Below are 16,056 nucleotides of genomic sequence, written 5' to 3' on the forward strand. Positions count from 1 at the left end.
ACCAGAAAATTCATTAACAATGCATGCCCCTGCTTTGTTGCTTTGTCAAGTCCTTGCTTTGTCAAGATGGTGTAGCCTTACATGGGGATTGTGTGAATAAACATTCCAAGTATTAAGTTCATTCGTGGGGCACACTTAAATAAGCAATCCTGCAGCCAATGAAAGCTGCGGGGATGAGTTAGAAATATCAATGGAGTGAAGAGAAGTCTGATAAAGGGAAGCAGAAGATTCGGACAATGCTGTAAGGACACTGAACTTGAGCTGTAAGTTCTGAAGCCATCTGTGGCTACTAGGAATCCACACTAGCTCTGCTAAGAACGGCATGATTGCGGTGAAAAGATTTCTGATAAAGATGCTTGCAAGCGCCTCTGCGCTATGAAGTGTGAACTAAGTGGAAAAAGTAAGCAGAGATGAGCGTCATTTGTCCACATGAGTGGGAAACAAACTGACCACTTGCTGTTTACACAATATCAGAAACAACACCCACTGCACAGTTGTGTAGCTATCATCCTACAGATGCTAAAATGCACCCTCTTGAGACTGCAATCCTGAGAATTGAGCTGTGTTAAAGATTTTATTTGATCACCTGATTTCCAGGATGATATTTTTACCACAAAATACATCAGAATTCAGAATTAACTTGATCTTGTCACAATAAAATATATGGATAGAGAGAAGACAGAGAATGTGTGAGGGAGATTACTATGTGGTGTTACAGGCACACAATGTGACATTAAGTCTAAGTAAGTCTAATAGTGAGGGATTATAAGTAATCCAGGATTTTAGAGTGTGGAAACAAAGAAACTAATGTTGAATGTCTCAAAAAAATAAAGACAAGTTTTTAACTAGATGCCCATTTTGATATTAAAAATCCCAAGTTGCCGGGCGTGGGTGGTGCACGCCTTTAATCCCAGCACTCGGGAGGCAGAGGCAGTCGGATCTCTGTGAGTTTGAGGCCAGCCTGGTCTCCGGAGCAAGTGCCAGGATAGGCTCCAAAGCTACACAGAGAAACCCTGTCTCGGGGAAAAAAAAAAAAAAAAAAAAAGCAAACAAAAAATCCCAAGTAAATAATGGGAGCAAAACGCAAGCAGTATTATTCCTTCATGTGAAGACAGATGTGGTAAAGTAACAATTGTATTCTAGAAGTTGAAAATACCAGACAGAAAGTGATAATTGAGAGGGAAGAGCTTCTGCTTCAAGCTAAAACTACAAAGGAATGGATGACAGGAGCAGAATGACTCACCAGAAGCTACAAGACCTCCTTCTCCACAGAGTCATTGCTTTGTGCATTGCCACACACACCTGAGCACCTCTGTGAGAAGTCTGGAGACTAGCTGGGAAGTTGTACCAGCCCATTTTAAAACCAGAGATACATTGCAGAGAAGGGGCTAGGCAATGATGCAGCTCTCTCATGCCTCATCCTGCTGAAGATCTAGGAGGAAACACCCCACACTGTGGAGAGCCAGAACTATCCAAGCTTTCTCAGAGGCCCTGATGAAAAGGAAAATGGAATACAGTTCTGTGTCCTGGCTCAGGAGTGAACTTGACTAGGCCAGACTGGAGCTGGGGAAAGGGCCTCAAAGGAGTTTAAATATCAGTTCCTGATAATGAGACTTCTCTCCATAAAAAACTGGAATCCAGTTGCAAAGAAGGAGGAGTGATGAGCATAGGGGTCAAGACCAAGCTGGTGAAACCCACAGAAACAGCTGACCTGAACAAGGGGGAGTTCTTGGCCCCCAGACTGATCACTGGGAAACCATCGTGGAACTGATCCAGACCCCATGAATGGTGGTGTCAGTGAGGAGGCCTGGGAAATCTATGGGGCCTCTTGTAGTAGATCAGTACTTATCCCTAGCATAGGAATGGACTTTGGGAGCCCATTTCACATAAAGGGATACTCCCTCAGCCTAGACACAAGGGGGAGGGCCTAGGCCCTATCCCAAAGGATATGACAGATTCTGAAGACTCTGAAGGCCTCACTCTCCCTGGGGAGCAGAAATGGTATTGGATAAGTAGGGTGTTAGTGGGGAGCAGGGGAGGAGGGGAGGGAGAGGGAACTGGGATTGACATGTAGAACAATCTTGTTTCTAATTTAAATTTTATAATGGAGGAGGAAAAAAAAAGAAAAAGTAAAAAAGAAAAGAAAAAGGGACTGGAGTTATCATCCCCAAGGCCACTCTGTGTTTGGTCTGCCATGCTTTTTAGAGTCTCCACATATCCTTTGTGCATTGCTGTTGGATTACCCTCCTTTAGACTTAATCCTATTGGATGACAGCTTTTTCTGGCTCTGTCCCATTTCTTCACTGGAAATCATGTACAAGATGATGTATTTCTCAGTGAACTTGCCTAGCATAAGGCACAGCTTCTGCAATACATACCAAACTCACATGTTCTGTCTTCTTTAACTCTGAAATCCTGGACCTTCTTTCTCAGGACCTGTCGCTGAAGAATGACCTGCTGGTCTGGGTAAGCACAGAGAGACTTTTCTTTTTAATGAAATGAAACAATGGGCAGGGATGAATGCTTTGTTTGTTTAGGGATACCTGAGAACTATTTCTTTCTTGACTTACTTGGATTGTCAATGGACATGTCATTAGTTTGTAGCCACAGGTAATAAAGGAAAGCATCAATTTTGTGGCACAGTGCACAGGCAGACAGCATGGAGAAAGACTGGAAAACAGGTTTGAAAAGCACGATAAGCTCAATGGGATGAAGATTTTCCTCAAATGAAAAGCCCAAGAAAGACTAAGAAAGGAGACTGTTTTTTAGATGCCCAATCATAGTCATATAGACTGTGGCTTAGGGTAATGACTAAGAAAAACAACTGAGTACCAGAAGCTAAGTTAGCTAAAGTTCTTTTAATCTTATCGTTGAGAGATGTGCTCACAGTTTTCAGTGTGCATCATAGCTAAAATAAAAGTTTAAAATATGATTTAAGGTTAGATTAAGATGTTTTTGTTAAAAGCTTTGAGGTGAAAAATCTTGGAAAGCAATCTAAAGTTTAGAAAGGCACATAGTTGAGTGAGGGACTTGTTAAGATCAGGAAACAAGAATCAATCAAGCTGCCAGGTGGGGGTGGCACACTCCTTTAATCCCAACACCCGGGAGGCAGAGGCAGGCAGATCTCTGTGAGTTCGAGACCAGCCTGGTCCACAAGAGCTAGTTCCAGGACAGCCTCCAAAGCCCAGAGAAACCCTGTCTCAAAAAAAAAAAAATGAAAAAAAAGAATCAATCAAGCAATCATTATTGACTGACATGCCTTCCTTGCTAGGATTGGTTGATGATGAAAGATGATTAATTCCTTGTATCCATTTCTGAATGGGTATGCACCCTGAGGATTTAAAGCAGAGATGACTGCTTGTTTTTCATATATAAAAGTTTAGGTTTATGACTCTTTTAATATTCCTTATAAGATTATCTATTGAAATATGTAATGAAGTAGTTGATTCTCTTTTGTAACTTGCAAAATGCAGCCTGCCAGCAAAAGACCTGGCTATGGACTCTTGTGCTCTAGAAACATGAGCCCCAATAAATATTTTCCTTTTAACAATTATTGTGGTCATATTCTCTTCATGGCAATAGGAAAGTAACTAAGAAGTTGGTACCAGCAAGTAGGGTGTTGCTGTGACAGCCCTGAACGTGCTGTTTTGGAGCAATGTAGAAGATTTGGGACTTTGTTCTAGGAGAGTGTTTTAATGCTAACAGCAGGGTTTAATGGCCATGCAAGTAGGACCTTGGGAAACAGTGGTGGTGAGAACAACTGGAATATGGAGTACCAGCTCAGAGGATTCAAGGGGGGACAATATTAGCAACAATATTAGAAACTATTCTTATGGCATTTTAACAAATTATATGGATGCTGAAAGTTTCAGGCTTTAATGCTGATCGGCTCTACCTCTTTAAGAGACAGATCCTGCCCCCTGACAACAGTCAGGGCATGCACAGGGACGTGCCATCACCACATCACCCACCATGCATTTACAGCCTGGGTGAGGACTCTGGGCACGCATGGAACCTCAGTGTGCATGTGCAGTCTTCCCTTTAAAAGTTCCAACTTCCCCGCTACGCTCTCCCTCTGCTTCTTCTCTCTCTTCTCTTCTCCCACCTATGCGCTTTCTCTGCCTCTCTATGGCGACCGGCGGTCAGCCATTATCCCTGTTCGTCTTCTCTCTTAGTCTCCCTACTCTGTCAGGCCTATAATAAAATGGCTAATATGTCACAGCTTATGGCTCCTCTTTTTCTTCTTTATCTTTACTTTAAGCAAAAACATAACAGATGCTTCCCCCACACACACCTTGTCCTAAGACCATCCATGAGGCTAAATTGAAGAGTTTTGTACTAATTTCATTGGCAGAGATTGAAAGATAGCCTGATATTGATTGTGTTGTGCGGTTATTAGTGATCATTGTTATACAGATCTACAATGAAAAAAAATGTAAGCACAAAAAGAAATAACAAAAGTATAATTCAAAAAGAGAAGGAACACAGGATATTTAGTGTTAGACACCAGACTTGAGCAGAAGACCCAAGGAGAAATGGAATTCTGGGTGGGTATTGTGCCCTCAGGGCGAAGCCCCACCTAGCTAACCCTATAGCTTTTGAAAAGGCCTAAGGAATTTTCTGCTTAAGCAGAATTCTTATGCAAATGTGTCTAAAGGATGAGGACAGGTTCTATCTCAAGCAGGCAATAGAACTTGGCAGTAGAAATTGGCCGCATAATCCTGACTTTAGATTCATGAAGATACAGAAGCAAAGGTGATGTGAACTATTCCTCCATGGCTAAGAAGAGCGGCTGAGGCCAAGTACACAGCAGGGGATTCCCTGCACTGAGGCCAACAGATACCATTCTGTGAAACTGTGAAAATGAAGCCTGGGATGTGTTGGAGACTGCAAGATATTAGATATGCCATTGCTATGGGTTATCTACCAAGGAGAGCTGCAGATAGGGAAAACAGAGGGTGGGGGGAGAGAAGGAAGGAAGGAAATAGATCAGCATGGATGTTTCCTACAGCCCTACTTCTAGACACATGACCATAAACGTTGAAAGTGGGTTCTCTGTTATATCCCCTCCAAAATTAACCTTGAAATTGGATCCCATGGCATAGTAAAGAGAGGTAAGAAGGCCTCTATGAAAGAATCTATAACTGGGGTTTTGCCAAGTGGACATGCAGTTAAACTGCCTACTTCGTGTTTTATCTCTTTAGAAGTTTCTCACCCTTGATCAGACACAGATCTTTAGGGAATTGGTGGTGGTCAAAGTGGTGACTCAAGATGGTCCAAGTACTGAGAATAAGTAAGTGTTGAGTGCCAAACCTCAAAGCCAACATCAATGTCATGACCACCATGAGACCTTATCAGACTTCCTTGTCTCTACAGGTGTTACAGCTCTCAGCCACAGGTCTGAGACCCTTGTCCATGAAGACTAGGTTGCTTTCTAGGACTCTTCTGGCAAGACGGACCTGCAGTGTCTCTTTTCTCTGTCTTTACAGCCCTTTCTCCTTCTTCAGCCTCAGGCCGGCCACCTCTGTCCTCTTTCTTCTCCCCTTCTCCTTCCTGGCTGCCAGAAAAACCGACCAGCTGCTTCTTCAGCTGTCAAGCAGCAACTGCCTTGCTGTGTTCACAGCATGGCCTAACTACACTCACTTGCCCTCCCTCTGTCATTCTGCAGAGTGTGCAGTCACCTCTGCTCTCAGCTGTCCCTGCTGTTACTTCCCTGGTGTTACCAGCTCAGCCTCAGCCTCTTAGAGGAGACAAGAAAAGGCCACTCAAAAGAATCCTTTTGTCAGGTGTGACACTGTAACACCTGGAGAGGCAGCACAGGATCACTTCTGCTAACAGCCTTCGTGAGACACAGCAGCCTTTAGAGTGGCTTGAGAAAAGGCCTCTGGACCAGTCATGGCAATCCGTCTCTGACCAGTCACAGCACTTGGTGTAGGTCAATCACAGACTTGACTTTTGCACCAAGCACAGCCTTTGAGGCTTATGTTTTGAAATCACAGGCTGGATTCTTGGCATCAATCATAGACATATGTCTGCTAGACCACCAGGGGAGCACTTTCCCCCTCTTCCTTTGGTGAAAATCACTACAGGGTCTTGTGGAGCTCAGTGAACCTTCGGGATAGCAAAGAATGTGGTTTAAACTGATCCTAACAGCTAAACTAAACTTAGTGGTTTAATAAAACAAATGCAGTGGTGTGTGTGTGTGTGTGTGTGTGTGTGTGTGTGTGTGTGTGTGAGTGTTGTGTGAGTGTGTGTGAGTGTGAGTGTGTTGTGAGTGTGTGTGTGTGTGTGTGAGTGTGTGTGAGTGTGTGTGTGAGTGTGTGTGTGTGTGAGAGAGTGTGTGTGTGAGTGTGTGTTATGAGTGTCTGTGTGTGTGTGTGAGTGTGTGTGCGCGCGTGCGTGTGTGTGAGTGTGTGTGCGTGCGTGCGTGCGTGCGTGCATGCGTGCGTGTGTGTGTGTGTGTGTGTGTGTGTGTGTATGTTTGTTTAAGGATGTGCATCACCATACCCACCAATTTTAATACTTTTCACATCTTGTCAACTATGTTCCAAAGGCTTCATTATTTTAATCAAATTCTGACTATATAACAATGCCGATTTATTTTTCCTACATTTTACTTTGTACACACCAGATAACTGAGGATGACAGGTCAAAATAGTTCAAGGTCTATGATTTTGTTGAATATGTTTTCTGTACCTTTGAGCTGAATTTCTTCACTTTCTTCTATACCTATTTTTCCTAGGTTTGGTCTTTTCAAGGTGTCCCATATTTCCTGAATATTTTGTGTTAGGGATTTGTTGGACTTGAGATTTTCTTTGGTCAATGACTCTATATCCTCTAGTGAGTCTTCAACACCTGAGATTCTCTCTTCCATCTCTTGTATTCTATTGGTTATACTTACATCAGTGGTTACTGATCGTTTACCCAGCTTTTCTATTTCCAGCATCCCCTCATTCTGTGTTTTCCTTATTGTTTCTAATTCTGCTTTCAAACTGTGAACTGTTTGAATTGTTTTCTTTACTTGTTTGATTGCTTTTTCTTGGCTTTCTTAAGATTCTTTAAGAGATTATTTATTTCTTGAATTTTTTGGTTTGTCTTTTCCTCCATTTCAAGTAATTTTTGCTTGTTTTTTCTTCTATTTCTTTAAGGGATTTTCTTGTTTCCTCTTTAATGGTCTATACCATCTTCATAAGATAAAATTTAAGGTCCATCTCTTCTTCACCCTCTGCATTGGGCTTTTCAGTTCTTGCTGGTTTGGAATCCCTAGATTCTGGGGATGTCATATTGAGCTTTCTGTTGTTGAGTGTATTCTTTTTTTCCCATTCATTTATTTAGCTCATAAATAAAGTCATGCACAATTATGATACATAATACAGTATGTTCACAATGGCATGGCTAAATTAAACCAATTAACATGTTATGTCACACATACTCATCATTTTGTTGAGTGTATCCTTATTCTGTCGTCTTCCCATCCCTTCTTCCAGTGGGTGAAGGTGGGGTCCCTCCGTCTCTTCTAGTCTCAGGTGGCAGGCAGAGGGCCAGTATTCCCTCTTTCAAACACTTTTTAGCCATCTGTTTTTCTCTTTTGTTGTTGCTGCTGGTGTTGTTGTGTGTTTTTTGCTGTACTGTTCATTGAAAGCCTATGACCATTTTTTTCTTATTAAATTTTTAAAAGCTGTTGAATCACTAAGTGAAATCTCCTTGTATATTTTGGATCTATATGTTGCAGGGCGGGGGCCTCCCCAGCTGTCAAAGTAACTTCCAAACCATTAATAGGATGACATCAACTTCCCATTTGCCCTTCACAGCAAGTCCAGGCCACACAAAGTCCGTGGCACACAGATAGATGCAAATTCTGAACCTAATTCTGGCAAAAAAAAAAAAACATGTAAAGTTAGTATAATATGCACACTGTAAACCCTGTCTCGAAACACCCCCCCCCCAAAAAAAAGATGCAAACTGAGGCCACAGGGTTACTTGAAGGAAGGAGGTGTCTACACCCACAGCTGAAGGATGGCAAGTGTTCTGGTGATTTGGGGTTCCACTAGACAGGAACCAGTGGTGTTAACTCACACGTCTGGGTTTGGGTTAAGGCTGACCAGGTTTTGTTTATGCTAAATCTACTTCCTTCCACCCAGCACCAGTGGCTTACACAACCCTTAGAACCTTTTTCTTTGATTTTGTTGTTTTGACCCAGCTTTTATTTCGACTAAGGGACGCACTCCCAGACCTCAGAACTTTCCAGAACCAGGACATCACCTGCTACACACCCGCCGTGCACCTGCAGCTCAAGGTCCCAGCTCGCTGTATCCTGATAGGTGCTTGGCAATCAGCACTTGCAGATTGGTCTTTTTTTCCCATTCTCTTTACAAAAATCTGTTAGGTTTGGTTTGTTTGAGTTTTTCCTTAGTATCCAAAGGCTGGACAACACCATAACAAGTCAGACCAGAGCTTCAGTGTCCTTGCACTTGCTTTGGCAGTACCCCTGCGACTCCTGCTGGCGAAAAATTATCATTGCAACTTAAAGTTAAGACCAAAGGAGGCACAAATTTCTGAGGATTTAATTTGAGGCAAATTACTGGATATTTTTGCACTTATGCTAGTAAATAAATTAATAAAAAAATCTTACAATGTGTTAACTGCTGCTACAACAATGGCAGATAATATTACCATCTAGAAATTTAAAAATCTTTTTGCTTCTACTATGGATGGAATTTTTAAAAAGGTATACGACCTAGCTGGGACACAGTCATAGTTGCTATAAGCTTGATAATCCATAGACTATGCTTAAAGAAATTGTTGGATAATAGAGCTAAGAATGAGAAACTTATGGAAATTAACGCTAAGAATGAGGAACTTACAGAAATGATACAGACTGGTAATGAGAGCTTAGCAACAAGGATTCATACAAATGAAAATGACAATCATAATTTGACAAAGAGAATTCACAAAATGGAACATGGTAATGAACTCTTAACAGAAAAAGTTCATTCCATGTCCAAGAATAATGAAAGCTTAGAGACAGAGCATTATTTTGGGAAAGCAACTTGCATGCCATAAAAATAATCTCTAAAGATGAGAATATTAAATCTCTGGAAACCTGTGTAAATGATGAGAGCAGAACCTGATCTATTTAATGAAATTGTTGGAAGTATTTACCGATTGAGTATACATTACAGGCCATAGAAAACCTTAACATTGACACACCAGGAGTTAAGGTACAAAATAAAGAGAATGAAAAAGATTTAACATAGCCAATACCTTTCAGAATCAGAGATGACTTACCAAAGGTTTTATCACATCATCGCGTGCTTTGGTCTAACCTGTGACTATGTATCTCTTGTGCCTGGTTCCTGGAGCCCAGGGACCAAGCCAAGGAGTCAACAGTCTGATGCAAAAGCAAAAGGTTTCTTTTTATTTCAAGCTGGCCAGCTAGGATCTCACTGCAAGGCGGGCAAATGAGATGCCAACCAGCCAAAAAGAGAAGCTTTTAAAGGGACAGACCATAAGGTTGAAGGCCACAAATTACAGTTTCCATAGTTACTTTAAGATCATACAAAGTACAGAGTTAGTCAGTAACTATACATTTTAAGGGAGATACATTTGACTGAGATAAAACTGGGCATGGGCTATCAGGGTTACAGAGTCACAGAGTCTGTCAGTTATCCCCTGGCCTGGGGGATCTTTATGACCAGCAATTAGCAAAGGAATGTTAACAGGAGTGGTGGACAGTTACCTCCCCTTCTCTGAGAGCAGGGGATCAGGTGCCAGTCATGGCACTCCTGATTTAAGGAGTTAAATTTTCCTTTATCATTAGACATTTCCTTTTCAGGGCCTAATTTTTTAAACTTTTATTAATTTGAATTTTTGGTCCCTCAGTATCAAAAGCCAGCAAATGATGAACCCCAGATATACAGAATGCAAATTGGAGCCTGTATGTATGAAAGATTTAAAAGCAATTAAGGAAGAAGTAGTTTCATATGGCATCCAGTCACCATATTTGAGGCAGTTTGTTAGGCTATGGGCTACAAGAAATAGAAAAACTCCAAATGACTGCCTTCAATTAGTCTCAGCTGTTCTAGAACTTGTCCCACAGCTGCAGTGGAAGACAAATTGGAGGGAAGAGACCAAGGCCCTTGAACATCGAGGCAGAATCAACAGTTATGAGGCTTCCCAAGATCAAACTCTTGGTGAAGGCTGTCACGCTGATGTAGATACTGAAACTACATACAATGAACACATCTTGTTCCTATGCTGTACAGCAGCCTTCAATGCTTGGTACAAGATTCAAGAACCAGGGAAAAGAATTGAGCCCTATACTAAGTTTATACAAGTTCCAAAAGAACCCTTAAGTGACATTTTGCAAAGATTAACTAAAGCTCTACAAATAGTGATAGCAGACTAAGAAACTAGACAAGTACCCATTGAATCTCTAGCTTTGAAAATGCTAATATAGAATGCAAAAAGGTGCTTGGGCCCTTAAAGATGAGGTCAGCACCAATGGACGAATGGATCCTGCATGTAGCCAATGTAGAGTCTTTTGACTATAACACTGAAGCTTGGGTAGAAAAAGTGATGTCCAAAGGTATGAGGAACACCAAATACCAAACGCTTTAGTTGTGGAAGAATAGGCCATATGAGAAGAAATTGTAGACAAGTTGTTCCTAGAAATAATGCTTCTTCTGGGAATAACCCAAACAGAAGGCCACGTCCATCTGGATTATGTAGAAGATATAGCAAAGGCCAACAATGGACCAATGAATTAGATCAACAAGAGACAAAGAAGGCAACACTTTACCATCAGGAAACTCCTTGGGGGCCTCTCAAAGACCCTCATGTCAAAACTGGTCCAGTCATTCCCAGTCACTGTGGAGGACAATCCTCCCCAGAACAATTAGGAAATCCAGTGCCTATTGTAAAAAAATAATACTGCTCTGGAATAACTTTGAGAGATAACTTTGGAGGATGAATCAAAAAAGAAATTTTGAATTTTGGCCGACGTCTATAAATGAACAAAGACCAAAACTGAGGATACAAATCAATAATATTATACTCAGTGGATCACTGGACACAAGTGTGGACATTATTACTCTAGAATCTTGGCATCCAAGTTGGCATCTTCAGGAGGTAGATGTTCAGTTCTTAGGGATCGGAGCCCTATCTCAGGTAAAACAAAGCACCAAATGGATTGAATGTATAGAGACAGAAGGACAAAGAGGAAGGCTGAGGCTATATGTGGCTAATATAACAGTAAACCTATGGGATTGTGATCTGTTGCAGCAATAGAACACCCAAATTTATATTCCTTACATATCAGAAATGAACCATAAACCAACTCATATGTTTGTGGGGAAAATTTTATAAGGCAATGTATAAACCACACACTGAACATCCAGGCTGTACAAAAGCAGAATAAAATAAGTGTCTAATTCATAGAGGGACCAAAACCCCTACCCTTAAAATAATTAACTGACAATCCTGTCTGGGTGGGGCAATGGCCTATGACTTCAGAGAAGCTAGAGGGTCTAGAACAGCTGGTTCAGAAACAACTAAATCTGGTAAAATTGAAGAATCCACCAGCCCTTGGAATTCTCCCATATTTTCTATTAAAAAGAAATCAGGAAAATTGAGAGTGCTTATAGATCTGAGAGCCATTAAAAAAGTAATTCAGCCAGTGGGCTCTCTACAGCGGAATACCAATGCCTTCTTTATTACCTAAAGGCTGGCTTATTATAGTTGTTGACTTAAAAGACTGTTTCTTCACTATATCTTTGCCTTCACGGAGCCTTCACAATGCCTTCTCAACCTGCTAAAATATATCAGTGGAAGGTTCTCCCACAGGGAGTATTAAATAGCTCCACCCTGTGATAATAAGTTGTACAGCAGCCATTGGAATTATTACATAAGCAATTTCCTCAATCTATAATTTACCATTACATGGATGACATTTTATTATCTGACTCAATTGTAGATTATTTGGAAAGAATGTTTGAAGAAGTAAGGAAAATTTTGCCTTGTTGGGGATTATAAATTGCTCCTGAAAAAAAAAATGGGAAGAGGAGATTCTATTAATTAGTTAGGCCATAAAATAGGTTTACAAAATTTAAACCCCAAAAGGTGCAAATCAGGAAAGAGTGAATGCCAGACTCTTAATGACTTTCAGAGATCATTAGGAGACATTTCCCATCTATGGCACATTATTGGGATAAAACCTGATCAGCTAATTCATTTGAACAAAAGTGGCAAGGACTTAAATAGTCCCAAGGAATTAACAGCTGAAGCTGAGAAAGAATTGGCATTGGTGGAAGATGAATTATGGATTGCACAAGTGGATGGTGTGGATCCAAAGTTTAACTGCATTCTAGTCACATGACCCTCTAAGAATTCTCCTGCAGGAACTTTAATGCAGAGGGAAGATACTATCATAGAATTATCTTTTTACCTCATAAACCAAGGAGGAAATTAAAAATTATTTGGAAAAGATCTCTGAGTTTATTCTAGAAGAAAAATTGAGACTTCATCAATTAGCAAGAATATAGCAGAAATTATAGTATAGTAAATTATACTAGTGATGAAATTGGCAAATTATGGGTAGAAAGTGGTAATTTTTGGGAGAGGTCAACAACAATTATCCCAAACACAAGAGAATTCAACTTATAAAGAGAACTACCTGGATCCTTCCTCACATTATAAGGGAAACGTCAATAACTGGAGGCCCTACATTCTATACTGATGCAAATAGTCAGGAAAGACACATTACAAATCAGAAAATTGAATTAAAGTGTATCTAAGTCCTTATAATTCTGTCTAAAAGTCAAAAGTACATGATATTCTCATGGTGTTAATGGATCGTGAAGAACCTCTCAACATTGTTACTGATACACAATATGCAGAAAGCATTGTTTGAAACCACTGACTTTATGCCAGATGATACAGAATTGACTTTATTATTTATTTAGATACAAGACTTAATCAGGGACAGGAATCATCCTATATATATAACACACATCCGATCCCATGCGAATCTGCCAGGACCACTAGCATAAGGTAATGATGAGATCAACTATTGATAGGAAATATGCTGAAGGTCTCAGAATTTCATTTTTAAAAAACACCATGTTAATAGCAAAGGTTTGAAAAGGAATTTTCCATCACTTGGCAACAAGCCAAGGAAATTATAAGGAAATGCCTAATTGTTCTTTATACAACCAAACTCCACAACCTGCCTGAGAATGAAATCTGGCAGGTGGATGTGTTCCATTTTGTAGAATTTGGAAAATTAATATATGTACGCCACACCATTGGTACTTATTCAGGTTTTCAATGGGCAACTGCTTTGAATTCAGGAAAGGCTGATTCAGTAATCACAAATTTGGTAGTCTCTGGGTTTGATGTACTCTTGACATCCTGGGATTATCCCACCATGTATGGTTAAAGAAATCTGCATAAGGTGAAGTATTTAGGGGGTATCTTGGTAACATTAAAAACTAATCCTTACCCTGGAGATTTCCTAGGGTGAGCTTAAGTTAGTCCTGTTTACAGTTGTTAGAGTTGGAAGTGGAGCTTATTGCTTGATACATTCCATTCCCAACATGGTATCATAGCTTGGGGTTCAGGCTCAGCCAGAAGTCTTGACCTATGTCAAGTTGGGAATGGTTAAAGAAATCATATACTCTCTCTAACATCTAAACACTGAGGGTTGCCTTGTAGACCTTTATCTTTGAGATTACCAAAGGAATTCCTGGGAAAATTGAAGTTTCGAGACTTGACATCTTAGAGGGCTCATATTCCAGTGGTAACAACATGGGTTGGTTTGGAGCAATGGGCTGGATGACTCTAGGTGCAGATTTCCTTTGTATAGTACATTTGTTGATTGCATCTGGACCATTTAAGTATAACCTGGATTCTCAGATTCTACCAGTTTCCCAATAATGATCTGAGTTTTACAGAATCAGATATAGGTTGGGCCAGGAGAAATGCCTGATGATATGGTATTTGGGTGTTGCAAATGCCACTCTCTGGGGTTCCTCTTTTCAAGTCCAAAAGAAACTGGACACAAATGGCTATGTCTGGTGCCTGCCAGCATACCGAAGCACCTGCTGGCCTCTAGGCACTCTCAGCAAGTGCCTGTTACAGACTCCATGCTGGCATGCTGGCTTCTCTTACTTCTCACCCAATGGGCCTCTCTTTCCTTCCCCAGCTTCTCATTCCTATATAGCCCTGTCATACCAGCCATACACCCTCTTGCTCTTGGATCTATCTTTACTCTCTGCTCCCCTTCTTCTCTCACACCCCCCATTCTCCTCCCATGGTCTCACAGAGTCTGATGGCTATCATGTTCAGTCTATCACTTTCTCTCCCTACTCTGGACTCTTCCAGATATCTCTGGCTGTACTCTCCCCCACATCTACAATAACAACCTTCTCCTCATCCACACCTTGGGAAAAATCATGTCCTCATTTCATTCGACCTTCAGGAGGACAACTTACAGGTCTTCCAAATCCCTTTTCACCTGTCACCATTCCTTCTGACTTGATTACACAGCACAGCAAGCAGCATGCACCCCTACAACGTGACAGTCATGTTCTCCCTTTGCATTTGCTGGTCCAGCTTCCTAGAAGACTCATCTCTCAGTTACTCAGCCTTGCTCAACAGTGTCTTTCAGTGCTGGACTCTAGCATCTTCTCACAGGAAGGCCTGACTTGATCACTCTAATGATGTGATGCCATCTCTAAAGGCAGACTCTTAATATCCATTTAAATGTTTTTCTTGCTGTCATTCAACATCACGCATTCTCTGAGGCATGTATTCATATCTCACTATTTGCACAGCTACAAAGTCATGGAAACTACAAAGTCAAAGAAGGATAGCTCCATTTGTTTACATTTGCATCCTCATCATCCAGAGCTGCAATTGACACATAGTAGGTGCTGTTTTCTGAATTAATGAATGAGCTCTGTACACATTTTTCCATAATATCAGAGAAAACCTTTTGTCATTTGGCCACAAATCAGATCACTGTCCCTGTCCCGCTTTGGGTCTCTGAGAAATCTTATCACTATGCTGTGAATATCACACGGTTTGAGGTGTTTAGTTAATGGGTCTAGGTGGTTTGATTACTTTCACTACTGGCTCAGTATTTTCTCTTCACAATCTTTGCTTTGTCTTTACCCTATTACTTTTGTCCTTTAGGTTTCTGTTCAAGCTGATGGTGTGTAGGATAATAAAACAATGAGGGTAGTCAAATTTTCTAGTATGTAAATTTGAGATCATGGATAGTAGTGTTGAGGAAATCTCTTGTTTTTCTCAGCCTTCACTTTCTTACATCCATTTCAACAAGCCCTTTTGCTAGGCATTAACACAAGAAGGTAAAAGTGTGTTCCTTCCTATTACACCAGCAAATAGAATCTTCCCAGCAGTTTCAAAGCCTCACTGTCCCCTGAACCTGATATGAAGATGAGAATAAAGCTCATTTGATGACTCTAAAATGTTTTCCTGATTTTAACTTTTATAATTTACTACTTCCTAATCTAAACTCCTTTAATATTGATAATCTCATAGCTTTCACAATATAGAAATAATGTTAAAATGAAAATGTTGCCATATCGTTGATATCGGCATGTTCAGTTACATCACAGAATGCAATACTCCCTCGTGACAATTTTAGACACATTTTCTACCTCAGCTTCTGATCCCTTTTCATACTTGCTCATGTCATCTTATCCTTGGAGTGTTACCTCAGTCTTAGGCATTTCTTTCTCAGCTGCATGACTGTGGAGCTGGCTGGCAGCTCCCTACAGACTGGGAAAAGATCTTCACCAACCCCACATCTGACAGAGGGCTGGTCTCCAAAGTATACAAAGAACGCAAGAAGCTATTCTCCAAAACAACAAATAATCCAATTAAAAATTGGGGTACAAGGTTGGAGAAACCCACAGGAACAGTTGACCTAAACAAGAGAGAGAACATCGACCCCAGATGCTGTCAGGGAGGCCAGTACAGGACTCACCCAGACCCCTGAGCATGGATGTCAATAAGGAGGCCTCTGCACTC

The sequence above is a fragment of the Cricetulus griseus genome, chromosome 8, assembly GCF_003668045.3.
Source record: "Cricetulus griseus strain 17A/GY chromosome 8, alternate assembly CriGri-PICRH-1.0, whole genome shotgun sequence".
NCBI lineage: Eukaryota > Metazoa > Chordata > Mammalia > Rodentia > Cricetidae > Cricetulus > Cricetulus griseus.